This window comes from Kogia breviceps, chromosome 19 (assembly GCF_026419965.1).
Source record: "Kogia breviceps isolate mKogBre1 chromosome 19, mKogBre1 haplotype 1, whole genome shotgun sequence".
NCBI lineage: Eukaryota > Metazoa > Chordata > Mammalia > Artiodactyla > Physeteridae > Kogia > Kogia breviceps.
Window position 1 is genome coordinate 10062748 of NC_081328.1, and position 14064 is coordinate 10076811.

The following is a 14064-nucleotide window of genomic DNA, read 5'->3' on the forward strand; positions in this document are numbered from 1 at the left end:
AAGCTTCCTTCATTAAAACTGCAGCACTGTAAACACGTCCTGGTAAACTTGGACAGGAAAGCTTCTCTCCAAGGGATAAGAAGTTGTTTTGAGATGAAGGAGTTACCTGGTTTGTCGCATCTGATTATTTTTCAGGCAAAAAAAAAAAAAAAAAAAAGCACCTCTATCCCTTTTACTGTCTCCTGTATCATTCTCCTTCTCTTTTTCTTCCTCTCTCTGTCCCCCTCCTCTGCCCCCTCCCCCTCTTCCACTGTGCCCCATTCCCAGCTGCAATTTCCCGGATAAAAACCAAAGATGTGGCCTTATAAGTAATCAGCCGCTGCAGTCTGGGGGTGAATGTTCAATTAGTTCCAGGCCAGGGATTCCTGATCAATATTGCCTTCTCGAGGCAAAACAGTGTAACAAACCCTCTTATTAAGCAATTCTAAGGCCTGGTGCTGATACCCATGACTGGCAGCTAATCTGCGCTTTAATTAATACCTGCCCCTTGATTAGCTAGAGCCATCGCTCACTCAGGGACGGTTTTCAGCCCCCCACTCCCCCTGCTGTGAAGCTGGTAGGAGCGTGGCTCTTGTATGAGGTTGTGGTCACTTCGGAAACCCAGCCTTAATCTAGCCCTTTGGTGCCCAGCCCCAGGGGCTGAGAAGTAGAATAATAGACCGTCAGGAATGGAGGGGCCCACGGAAGCCCAGATTCAGGGAAGAAAAGTGCCCCAAAACACACCCATTCACACACTCACATTTCACATCTCTACCAAGTGACTGTTCATCATCTACTTGCACACCTTCAGTGATGGAGAGCTCACTACCGCACAAGAGACCCTGTTCTCCGGCCAGCTATGATTATGAGTAAACTCCTCCTGAGACAGACTCTGCCTCCATTGGTCCTGGCTTTGGACTTCAGTCCTGCCAGGCTCCCTCTCCCTTCAAATACGCCTGCCACTTGCTGTCCCAGTGCTTCCAATGGCTTCCTTGGCCTAAGGAAGATCCCGTAGTAGCTGGCATTAAAAGGCCTCCATAGTAAGAACAGTAACATCGACAATCATAAGTTGTTGAGTGTTTGCTCTGTGCCAGCCCCGTGCCGCGTACTTCATGTGTGTTTTTTAATCCTTGTAATAGCACCATGAGGAGGATGCTGTTGTTATTCTCTGTTTTACAGCCAGGGAAACTGAGGCAAGGTGGACCTAGGTAACTTGTTCAAGGCCAAGCCACAGATCTAACAAGGCTCCTGGGCAAGGCTTCCCTGACTCTGTCTAAACAGGGTGTCTACCCCCACCCTGGGCTCCTGCCACACCGCATATGTGACCTGTCACTACCCTCCTTTCTGGGTATTCACCTGGATGTAAATCTTTTGCGTGTTTGTCTCACGTACCTCTCTCAGGCAGGGACTGGCTGCGCCTCATTCACTTTGGAATACTCCACACTTAGAGTGGAGCTCAGCTCTTAGATTGTGCTGGTGTCTATGGAAGGGATGAGTGAGCTAAACTCCCGTGGAGGCTGCTGGGGCCCAGACTGAAATGCCCCCAGCTAAGATGTCAATCAAAGAAGAAGCTAAATGTCAGGGGAGCTCCACGAAGACCACGTACAGAGAAAAGGCCAAGCAGAGTGTCCAAAAGAGCCTCAGACCAGGGGAATCAGGAGCCCTGGGTTCTCGGCCCAGTTCTGCCAGACTCTTTATGGTATGTGGGCAAGCTCCTTCTTCTTTCTGGGCCTGGGTTCCCCGTCCACAAGCTTTGGTTTGCATTGACGGCTTCTAGACCCTCGGTACTATTAGCCAGAGGGTGGCACTTTGACTGGGGCTCCCCAGCTGTGGCTTGGATGGAGTCTGGGCAGCGACTCCCCAGCTGGCCCCGCTGCTATTGTCCTCAGACAGCACTCGCTGTGCATCAGGCATGCCTCTAAGCACTTCACAAGCCCAGTGCCCAACGGTGGGATGGCCTGGAGGACCTTTCCAGGGCGGACTGTCAGCCTGAGGCTGGGATCCCCTTTGCTCCCATGGCCAGGTCCAGAGGACACTCCCCTCTCTCAGCTGAGGGCCTTGCTTTCTGATTCACTGAGAAGATAAAAGCAACCAGACAAGACTTCACCCCTCCCTCTCCCTCCCAAACCTTTCAACCCATCTGCCTTTACACCCACTCTACGAAAGCTGCAAATCGGATCATGTCCTGGGCCTATGGCTCTCAGCCACGGCACGGCAGGGGGCGGTGACGGCGAGGATGGAAACTGGACCCTGAAGGGTGCATGATGAGTTGACAAGAGAATCTCTGAAACACACAAGGCACAGCGTCTGGCCCCGAGGAGGGCTGGGTGGTGGGCTAGCACAGTGGGAATGACACTCCAATGACAGCCATCAGGACGCATTCACCACCTGCGCGGTGCGAGGCCCTGAAGTAAGTGCTTTCTGGACACTTACTTCCCAACAACTTTGCACGTGAGCAAACAGAGCTCAGAGACACCAAGTCGGTCAGTGAGGAGGCAACCAGTTATCTGACACCAGAACCGCCATGTAAGCACCCCGCTAGACTGCCGCTGACTGGGGCCGCCCTTCCCTCTCTGACCCACGTCAGCGCCCACTGCTTTACTGACGGAATCAGGTCTCCTCACTCCTAAGCCATCACTCTTGCCCCTGTTACCCCATTACCCTTTTCTGCCTTTTTTCTCCTCAGTACTCAGATATCATTAACATCTGACACCAAGCATTCAGGCATTCCCTCGGTGACTGAGGCGCAGACTAATGATGGTAACGTGACACTTTTATAAGTCATGGGTTGGCTCCAGGCTGGGGGACCGATCCCAGTGGAACATGCCACGTGCAAAGAAGCCTCTGCTGGTGACTCAGACGGGGACAGAAGAGGACATCTGGGTCATTTACTGCCTCTGTGGGTCATCCAGCTGGATGGGTGTGAGTTACCTTGGAAACAGAATCTCCAGCCTCCAGAATGGCTTCCAATGACCCCGGCCATCTGGCTTCATGCCCTTATGTATGTATGTATGCGTGCATGTATGTTGTATCAGGACTGGTCTGTGTAACCAGCAGAACATGCAGAAGTAGTGGTGTGTGACCTCTAAGCCTAAGTCACAAAAGACATTGCTTCCGCCTTCCTCTCTACCATCACCCTGGTGGTGGCAAGGGAGGGGGGAGCTGCCATGTTGTGAGGACACTCAAGCAACTGTGACAAGACCCCCGTGAAAAGCAACAGAAGCCTCCTGCCAACAGCCAGCATCAATCTGCCAACTGCAGGGGGTGAGTCACCTTGGAAATGGGACCTCCAGCTCCAGCTGAGCCTTCAGATGTGAGACCCTGATCCAGGACCACCCAGCTAAGCTGCTCCCAAGCCCTGACCCACAGAAACTATGACAGATCATAAGCGCTTATTGTGGTAAGCCATTACTTTAGGGGTAGTTTGTTATACAGCAGTTGGCAAAGGATTTGGTGGGACATTTCCCCACCTGCACCCCAGATCTACCCTGTAATCAGATCTAAGTGGCGTTCGTGTTCTGAAGAATTGCTCATCCAAGCACATGCTTGCAGGAGAGACCATTTTCTTCAGTACCACCCTGCCCACTGGGAAGGAAGCTCCTTAATGACCAAGATTTGAGGGCACCACCTTCAATGAACCATTTCCATGCCACAGGAGGTCAGTAATGCTCCAGTTGTGAAAGGGAATTTTGGATTTATCTTGGATCTGGGGCTAAGAAAAACCAAACCTTGATCATGGCAAACCTCTCCATGTATATATAGATCAGTAAGTATAGGCAGTGCTTCTTAGTGTGGGATGTAAAGACCGTTTGAGGGGAGCTTTGCTTCAAATAAACATTAACAAATTTAGTAGAGCAGAGGTTCACTTACTCTTTCAAGAAATCAGCTCCAGGATGGGGCCAGCTGGTGTCAGATCCTCTGTAGAAGGAGTGCATTGAGATCTGGCCTGACTTTGGACTTCAACTTTTGGCTGCTGAGGCCGCTGCATGGGAGTTGGAGAAGCAGCCTCCAGAAACAGGCCGAAAGATGCTCTGGCTTCTGAGACCTCCCAGCCTTGGATCCCATACAATTCTTCGGTTGCCTTACGTTCATCAAATCCCGCACTGCATTTTGCCAAGTACAACGTGTATATTTTTAAGAGGAAATTAATGCATATGTTTCTGATTCATCTTATGTGAAAATGATCAAAATATTGTGTCTGAAGTAAAGTCATATCCAGAAGAGGCTCTGGGTAGATTTGCCAGGTTTTGATGAATCTCTTTTCAGGATTGGGCTCTGGCCTCTGTGTCTGCCAAAGTCTCACAAGTCGGTGCAAACACCATCTCCTCCAGGAAGTCTCCCCTGGGACCCCGGCCGTCTAGAGCTGCCTCTTCTCGGCGCATAGGGGGCTCCAAATCAGGGCCACAGCCTATGGAACTGTTCTTTTCGCCCGGGTCACAGTCCTCCCAACCAGACGGTAAGTTGCCCCAGGGCAGGGGCCAGACATGCTCCTCCCTGGGATTTACCAAGACGCACCTGCGCGCGTCAGGAGGTGAGGCCATACAAGGGAGGCTGGACCAGGAGGTGAGGCGGAGAGGCAGCCAGGGCTTTCGGGCTTTCCTGCTCTCGGGCAACCCCACCCAGGGTCTCAGTGGGTCATCTTACAGTTTCTGCCGACCTTGGTGGGGCTGGTCATAACGGTCCTGCCTCTTTCCTTCTTCTGAGGCGCCTTCCTGTTATTCCTCTACAGCAAAAAAGAAAAAAAACAGAACAAAACAAAACAACAGGGTCATTTCCTGAGTGACAAGGGCCCACAACCAGAGTCCTGTGTTTTCCTTCCAAAGTCCACTGGCGGTGTGTTCCAGTTAAGCACTTACAGTGAGCCTTCCGTGCTGGCACAACTGGGGGTGAGGTTAGGAGGTTAACGTCTGGGCAAGAGGAAAACACCCTCGAATGTCCTCTCCGGAAACAGAGAAACGTTGCCTCCAGAAACCTAGCGGGAGTTTCGGGAGAAGCAGCAGCCTGAGACGTCCAGGAGAGAACATTCAGGAAGGTTCCTCAGCCGGGCTGCCGCCTTCCACATAACCACGAGGAACCTTAGAGAGCCAGCATCCCGTTTGGAAAGACTGAGGAAGCTACTCTTGCAGAAACATCTCGCGACTCACGCTACGCTGCATCACAGAGCTCAGACGGAGGACGGCACGTCGGTTTCCGTCTTCCTTTGTAACTGCGCGTGCGTGTGCGTGCGTGCGTGTGCGTGCGCGTGCGTGCGTGCGTTGGGGGGGAGGGGAGTAGGATACACGTGTTTGCAATAGAAGACACAGAAAACAATTAAGAAGGGCTCGTAACCATCACACACAGTCCACCCAATCTTTCCCCTCCACATTTCCACAGGCTCGAGACGTTTCTCTTCTGCTTTTGTCACTTCACGTGATCATATCAGCATCATTTCCTGCCGTCACGAAGTGCTCGTTGGAAATACCATTTTATGGCTATGTAACATTCCATGGGCTGGCTATACCACTGTCAACTTTAGTTTTTCCCTGGTAATGAGCGAGAGTTGCTCTTCTTAATGCTAGAATTCATCTTTGTATGGAAGTCTTTGTTTAGATCTCAGATTACTTTCTTGTTCAAACCCTAAAGTGATATTATCAGTTATGACTATCTTAAGGCTTCTGATTCCTATTTCTGAATTCTACTCCAAAATGCCAATTTGGACCCCAATTCAAATCTCCTATCCACTGACTCTTCGGGCAAACTTAAAGGTTATGCAGACCAGCCCTTTATTTGGCAGATGGGGAAACTGAGTCCCGCGGAAGACAGTGCCGAAACCTCACTCTGGTTAATCAGAGCCTGGTCGCTCCCGAGCACCTGTGTGCGGCCGTGCCTCGGTGGAGGAAGCAGGATTAAGAGGAAGATGTCCCGGGGGCCCTCCTCCCGGAACCCTCACTCTTTCTGTAGCACAAGACATGAACTGACAAAGCACGAGCCATAAAAAACAGGCTGTGAGCAGCTGGGCCAGTGTGAGGAGAGACTGTGCGCATACAAAAAGGGGCCAGCCAGAGCCTCCACTTACCCACATCCCAAGTGGCATCTCCAGGGAAGATCTGAGCACCTAGGAGTCTGGGCTGTGGGATCCTGTCTCTTGCTCAGCTCTGATCTCTGAAGGGTGGTAGGCAGGGGCCTGCTCAGGGAACATAGCCAACAGAGGAAGGGAATGAAGATCCATCCTTTGGGAGACCCTAAAGAGGCTGTGCAGACTGGTGCAATCCAAGAAGGCTTCAGGGAGGAGGTGGTACATGGGCCAGGCCTTTTAGGAGCTGGGACTGGAGACTGGAGGAAAGTTTCAGAGGAGGGTGTTTGGGGTTCAGGCTGTAAATTTTTAAACGCAATTCTGGCTTTATATAATTTTAGGTTACTTCTTTATTTTTAAATGACACAGTGCTGAAGCCAGTCTAACAAACAGAATTCAAAGATACACCACTGCAAGGTAATTCAATGGGTCGCTTTTTTAACATTTTATACAGCAAAAACTCCCTTGATCACAATCTATGCCACACAATCACCCTGTCTAGTATGTAGGATGCCAGGGGAGCCCCTGCCAAGAGGAGAGCAGGGGTGCAGGCCCGGTGTGGGAGGGGGGGATCCTGGGGGCAATGGGCAGAATTTTCCTTGGAAGGACAGCGTGGGGGTCGGGAAATATGAGACCTGCAACCACAGGTTGCTTCCCGGCCTCCAGCTCAGCCTCTGACTCAGTCACTGGGACACCCTTCTCTCCCAGCCTGGCCTGGAGCTGTTGCCTTCTGTGACACTCTTTTCTCGGTGGTGCCAGCAGCCTTTATTGTTGAAAACGACTGTATTGGGCTTTAATCAGAGCCCTTGTCAAGTATTCGTCCCCTCCTTTTGTACTTCATTGTCCTCAGAGGGGAAAAATGTATTACGAGCATCATTTTACACAAACTTCTCGGACATGCTGGGACTGCACAACTCCTGATGCCACTGACTTGTTTTCTGCTTACCACCCAGAGTCACAAAAGACAGACAGGAAGAATACCCACTTCTCCCCTAACTGCTGCTTCAAGTCCTGGTCGGCTACCGACTTGCTGTGTGATCTTGAGCCTGTTGCTACACTCCTCTCTGGGCGAGTTACCATCTCTGCAACCAGTGGGCTGGCGACGGTCTCCAGGGGTCATTTCATTCCAATCTGCTATAATTCTGACGTTCATAAGAATAACCGGAATCATCCGGATGTAGGCCTCGGGTCCCCGCCTCTGGCCATGTTTATCTTCTCATGCTGATTGGGCTTCCTGACTGCACATCCGAGAACAGCATTCCTCAGCTCTAAACCTCTGACGGCCCCTCGTCTCCTGGCCTGATAGTCAAAGCCCTTCCTAGCTTGGCCTCCACTTCCCCTTCCTGCCTCATCTCCTGTCCCTGCCATCCCACCCCACTGCTGCCACCAGCAAGCAGCCTGCACTTAAAGTTTTCTTCATGCTTCTTTGATTTGGTGTGGAAGTCTTTATTTAGATCTCAGATTACTTTCTTATTCAAACCCTAAAGTGATATTATCAATTACAAATAGTTTAAGGCTTCTGATACCTTTTTCTGAATTGTACTCCAAAATGCCAATTTGGTCCCCTATTCAAATCTCCTATTACCTGGAGTGACTTCTCCCCTCTTTCCTTTACCTGTCTGACTCCTAACTTTCCCTTCGAAACCTAGTTCAGATACCAAAGCCTCGGGAAGGTTTCAGGGGGAATCGGTCTGCCCCTCCTTTGGGCTTCCCTGGCTCCTGGACACCCCCCAAGCCCAGAACCCCCCTCTGTGTGGCCAGTACCTCTCAACTCCAGACCACAGACTCTTCCCGGGCAGACACCACGGTCACGGTCATCTCTGTGTTCCCGATGCTCAGCTTGGGGCCTGGCACGGAGGACATATGGGTGCCGGTTGGCTGCATCACTGGGACACACAGGGAAGGCCAGAATTCAACTAGACAGGGCTGGTGAATCCATCTTGGCTCTGGGCTTGCAAGAGCGGTGTGGCCTAGTGGGAAGGACACAGTCCTGGAGTTACTTGTTTCAGGGTTCAAATGCCGGTACTGTCACTCTGGGTACGTGCACTTAGGCAAGTCACATAACTGCACTTTTCCGTCTATAAAATGGGAATAATAAAGGCAACTTTGCATGTGTGCTGTTAAGAAACAGGTAAGAGACATATGCAGAGTCCAGCAGGTAGTAGGTACTCAATAAACGGTAACCCTAGGGCCCACCCATCATTCCATCCATCCATCCATCCATCCATCCAATATTGATGGGGGGTCTTCTGTTTGCTGGGTGCAGTGCTAGGCTGGGGATGTACAGTGAGCAAACACGAGGAGGTGGCTCTGATGTATGCTTCCCGTCCCTTGCCTGCTCTGGCGTTTGAGGCTGCGCCCTTGGTTTCCTTCCGGCCTGACCTGGTGCTGCTCTGGGCTAGTGGGACGGACACCCTGGCCTGGCTCAGGCCACCTGCAGGAGGAGTGCTGGCTGCCTCTGCACCTGCCTGCCTGGGGCCTGCAGGCCTGGGCTGCCTCCGAGACGGCTGAGAAGTCTCAAGAGGGTGCTGGGGCCCAGGGGTCAGTGCCGACCACTGTGGCACACGGAGGCTCCGGCAGCATCCTGCAGGGCCCTGCCGCCACCTGGCCCCCACTAACCTGACCAGATCCCACCCAGCCCCCACCCCCAGGGCTCCTACTCTTCCACCCACCCTCCCCTAGGGCTACTATGAGGATTCAATGAACGGATGTAGGTGAGGTTCTTGAAAGTTTCTGCACGTAGTGAGCATTGCAGGAGCATTTGCTTTCACTGTTTCATCGTTTAGTGCTCAAGGCAACTTGTGCAGGGGTATCATCGCTCTCTGTTTACAGTTGAGGAGACAGACTGAGGAAGAGAACAAGAGCAGCCTGAGGCCAGGGGCTGGGAAGAGGGGAGGAGCCGGGGGGGCGGGGCCAAGTCCGAGGGGCTGGCAGGGCCTCACCCTCTCCGGCCCCGCCCCGCAGTGAAGAGTCTCCAGGTCAGGCGCTGTTGATGAAAACGTGTTATTATTGCCCTGAGCTGTCTAGAGTTCCTCCATCTGGAGGCAGGGCCAGCATGCGGAGCGGAGTGGGCCTGGAGACAGTGGCACGGCCCCTTTGTGCGGGATTGAGTGTAACACACGCACGCGCACACGCACACGTGCGCGCACGCACACGCACGCACACGCACGCACACACTCCTGAAAGACCCTCCCCAGGCAGCTCCTAGACAGACCCCCGCCCGCCGGGACGTGGGCCCGAACTCAGCCATCAGCCTCAGCTGTGTTCAGGCAGCTCCTGGATGGGGGGGCCCTTTCAGAAACGCGTCGCAGCAGCCCACGCGGTTCACATGCCCGGATGCCTCGGTCCCAGACACCAAGTGAGAGGATTTACAAACACTTCCCGCCCCCGCAGCTCAGGGTTCCGTCTCACTCTTCCCACTTCCCAGACAAGGGGACTGTAGCTCAGAGACGGGGCTTGCTTAAGGCGCGAGTGGCCCAGCCAGGATGAGAGCCAAGTGTCCTGGGCGCTCAGCAGGCTCGGCCCCCTTTCCCAGTTCTCGGGGACTCAGCTGTCTTGGGAACTCCCTGCGGCCATGGCCCCTAAATACCAATAACGAGCAAGACCAGCCACCCCAGGGCTCTTCCGGCTGGACTGTACCCTCCACCGCAGCCCCTTTCGGGATTCACTCCACCCTCGCATCGCGTGTTCCTTCACTCAGGGTCCTCGGCAGCCTCTTTCCTGATAGATCTGTCAGCACCGGGCACACCCCCCCACCTGGCAGCCCTGGGCATCTTCCGAGCTGGCTGAGACCTCCCCTTGCACATGCTTATTCCCTCCAAAGGTGACTGGATGACACTGTTCAGTGAGGACCCACCTCAAGCTTCAGTTATCTGTGATTTAATGAGGAGCCTTTTAATGATAACATCTGTTGTTTTAATTACCAAAGGAATTATAAATGAGGCTCCCGGAGGAAACTGCTGCTGGGGCAGGAGCTGGAGAAGAATTCTCAACATCGGCGGCCCCGCTGGGTCCTTGACACAGTGACTGCCACGGAGCGTGACCTGTCACAGAGAGCACTTCGTCTTCATTTTAATTAAGCATTAAGGGTGAGGCGGGCACCCTCCGGATCCAAGGGGGCTGAGCAGCCCAGATCCTGGAAGATACTCCGTGTGAGGGAGGCTTCGGCTCTGTGACAAACCAGCCATTTTTGCTGATGCTGTCGAGGTACATATCTGTTACCCAAAACTGGGATAGGGAAAGGGGCTGGTCTTCCCCCTAGCCCAGCTGTGCGACCTTCACCAGATGAGCTGACCCCTCTGGATTCCAGTTCCTTCCTGTAGAAAGCGAAAGGGATGTCTTTCCTTCTTCTCTCAAGGAAACGGTTCATCCCTGACATTCGATTCTGGGTGTAGAGCTGGTGAGACGTGTTCACACCCACCCTGGAAGAAGAACTCGGTGAGGTGTAGGATGAACGCCACGTGGATGGAGGGTTCGAGACGGAGGAAGGGGTGCTTCACTGTCATTGGTGACGATGATGCCGGAGTTCGTGATGGTAATAATCCTGCCGTTCCGCCAGTTTCTTACCCCTCCCGTATCCATGCCTTTTGCAGTTCCTCTCCGTATAGAGGGTGAGTCTCTTTGCCCCACTGAATCCGGACAAGCCTTGTGATTTGCTGTGTTCGGTAGACTGCAGCACGAACGACATGCCTATTCCAAACCTATAGGTCTCTGCCGACCTTGCATGGTGCTGTCCTCTCTCTTGCTCCTCCACCATGACCGAGAGAACGTGCCTGGACTTGGCTACAGAGGATAAGAGTCACATGAAGGAGAGCCAAGTCGCCCTAGTGCCCCAGCCAAGGCCATTCGAGATCGGCCAACAGCCCTGCATGCCCCAGAGTGCTTATCACAACTCTACTGACATCTGGTCTACCCACCTTCTTCTCCAGACACTTGAGGGCTAAGAATACATCTTACCCATCAATGGATTATTCATGCTCCGCATAGGAACTGGACAGTAGTATGTGTTTCATAAATGCCTGTTGTATTGGCTCAGCCCCTACCTGACCAAGCATGGATGGAAGAGGAAGGGGGTGACCTCCTAGGAGCGGCTCCAGGTGTGAATGTGGAGGCCAGTGAGGTCCGGAATACGGATAAAGATGTGGGTCAGGGGCTCAGCGACACTGACGCATCAACCAGCCCTTGTATTTGTCTAGGAATTAGGTTTTTTTAAACAAAAAGTTATTTTAACATAAAGAAGCAGGCAGGTCTCACTCGACAGGAGACTGACTTCCTGTAGCCCATTTTATTAAGACTCATCAAGACTGGCATTCTCTGCATCCTCTGAGCAGGCAGTGTGTTCGGGAGGTAGAGTGATAGGGAAATTAAACACAGCAGCTACATCCTTTGAAGCTTTTTTGAGCAGCAAGGCCAGCCAATTCCACAGTGCACGTGTCTGGAGAATACCAGATTTGCTCCCATCTGAGCTTTCCATCCAAGCAGGGAGATAGCTCTTCTAATTAGCCCAGTTAGATAAATATTCTTCCACCCAAGCTCCTGTTTAGAGAAAACAGATGGATGCTCGTAAACACGGTCATGGAGTGAATTTGTGTAAAACTACCCTTCTGCTTGAAGTGGCTTCCAGTGTTTAAACACATACATGTACACACGTGCACAAGAGCGCACACACAGAGCTCTGATGCCATACAACAGGGCAAATTCAAAAGGGCTTAATATAGCCAAAAAAAAGGAGAGATTTCAGGTGGTAATAAGAGCCATGACATAGTGGGAGATCAGGATCTACAAACGTTTTCTTCCCTGGGGACTGTCCCTCCCCCAAGGTTGACCTTCACGCATCCCTCCTCCCTTTGACTAGATGATGCCCCATTTTATTCAGCAAGTCCCAACTCAAAGGCCTTTGATGTCTCCTTGGCATGGCTAGAATGAAGTCCACTTTTGGGGTGACATTTAAGGCTCTTGCCAAGCTGACTCGACCCTGCCATTCATCTTCATCTTCCAACCTTCCTCTTCCACCCCATCATGGTGTGCTGCCGTCCTGCCGTAGTTAATCCTGACGATTGTCACCGTCCTCACCACCCCCACTTGCATTTATTGAGTGCTAACTCTCTGACAGGCCGTGGACCAGGGGCTTTACATCCCTTATCGTATTTCCTCTTTGCAGCTTATGAGGTAGGCACAGGGATGATCCTCAGCTCGAAGACGAGGAAATGTGGGCTCAGATTGGTTAAGAGCCTTGCTCCAAGTTGCACAGCGAGTAAGAGGCCAACAGCCACCATACCGACCTCTTTGCCTCGGCGAATGCTGGCTCCTCATCGGTGGATTCCCTTCTCCAGCTTCTTCATCTGACGATCACCTGCTTCAGCCCTGGGAAATGTTCTGCTCTCTGACCTCTGACCACTTCTTCTCCCATCAAAACTTCCCTGGCTCCATGAATCACATCAGAACAGACGCCGCCTGGTGGAATGCCATTTCTCAAAATTCAGTAAAAAGAGTCTTAACATCATGACATGTTCTTCTCCAGGTTTTCGTTCATCTCTGCAGGTCAGCCAACCTCTAAGAGACTGCACGGTCCCAGGTTCTGTGCCCTGCGCTGTGGGAATGTAGGTGCGTGAAGAAGCATCCTCCGGTATTTCCCTCCAACTGGCACATGGGGGCTCACTGTGTTCTTCCAAGGTCAAAATATCTATCTGTGCACCTTTTCCTCTTTTCGTTCTGAATGTTGTTCATTTAAGCCTTCTTATTTTCTGGGTCGGTCTTGACAACGTTTGTTAAAGTATCGACCTTTTCAAGCAACTCACTTTTAGTTTGTTGATGTCTTTATTTTTGTGGATGTTCTATCTGCTTTATCGTTTATTCATTTTTATCATTAGCTTTATTATTTCCTTCTTTCTAGTTCCCCTTATTCTCTTTCTAGATTCTTGAGTTGATTGCTTGGGTTGTAAGTTATGTGCAGGCTGTTCTAATTTCCTAATAAATGCATTCAAGAGTATAAATCACCCCTCTAAGAATCAGTTAAACTACATCAGACAAGCTTGATTATGTAGTGTCTTCCTTATTTTCAATTCAAAATACTTCTTAATTTCTGTTGTAAATTTCTTTTGAACCCATGGATAACTTAGAAGTGTGTTTTTTGTTTCCAAACATATACACAGATCATCTCTTTGTTGTTGATTACTAATTTTATTGCATGCTGGATAGAGGATCTGTTGATAATGAAGATTTTTTGAAATTTATGGAGACTTCTTTTGTGGTCTAATACATAGCCTTTTTCCACATGTATTCGCTGTTTGTTTACATTTACATTTATATACATACCTGAGCATACATGGTTTTTAATCTATCAGCTGCTGAGAAAGATGTGCTAAATTCACCCACTGTGCTTGTTTTGTCAGCCTTCCCCTGTAAATTATTTCAGATTTTGCTTTATATCTTTCAGGACTGATGTTGGAATCACAGCATGAAATGCCTGTCCTTGATACTTTTAATACCTTTCACCTTGAGTTCAATTTTATCTGATAGTAATTTCTTTTACAATTCTTTTATGGTTTTATCTCTTTATTTTTAATATTTTGATACCTTTTGGTTTTAGCCATTTTGCTCTTAAATAGCATGCAGCTGGCTTTTTTAAAACCAAATTTAAGAATCTCTTAATTGGTTAGTTTAATATGCTCATAATTACTGTAATTGATGATACATTTACACTTATTTCGGCTGCCTTATTTCGTTTTCTATTTTCCCAGCCTCTTCTTTTTTCTTTATTTTCGTTTCCCAGTTTCCATTGGCTCGACCAAGTTTTTTGTCGTTATTGAAGAGATTTCTCCTCTACTGGATTGGAGGTCGTATATTCTATTTTTAGCTTCTGTATCTTTAAATTATTATATTTCAGCAACTCCTAACATTAATCCGTAAATACATCCCTCTACTCGACTGAGACAAAACCTTAGCACCTTTCTTCCCTGATAATCATTATTATTCCACTCTCTCTCTCTCTCTCCCCACCTAGACGATATCACTTAGAATTTTCATTTCAAATT

The 14064-nt window shown here is 50.4% G+C and overlaps 1 long non-coding RNA gene across 1 annotated transcript in view; it reads right to left on the reverse strand.

Annotated features, from left to right (window-relative positions):
- Positions 1-5199, reverse strand: part of LOC136793277 (uncharacterized) — a 53216-nt gene extending 48017 nt beyond the window's left edge. The window contains exons 1-2 of the long non-coding RNA XR_010838347.1: positions 4836-5199; positions 3850-4702 (exon numbers count right to left, since the gene is read on the reverse strand). This is a non-coding gene — a long non-coding RNA (uncharacterized lncRNA). The remainder of the gene's footprint in view (positions 1-3849; positions 4703-4835) is intronic.
- Positions 5200-14064: the final 8865 nt, after the last annotated feature.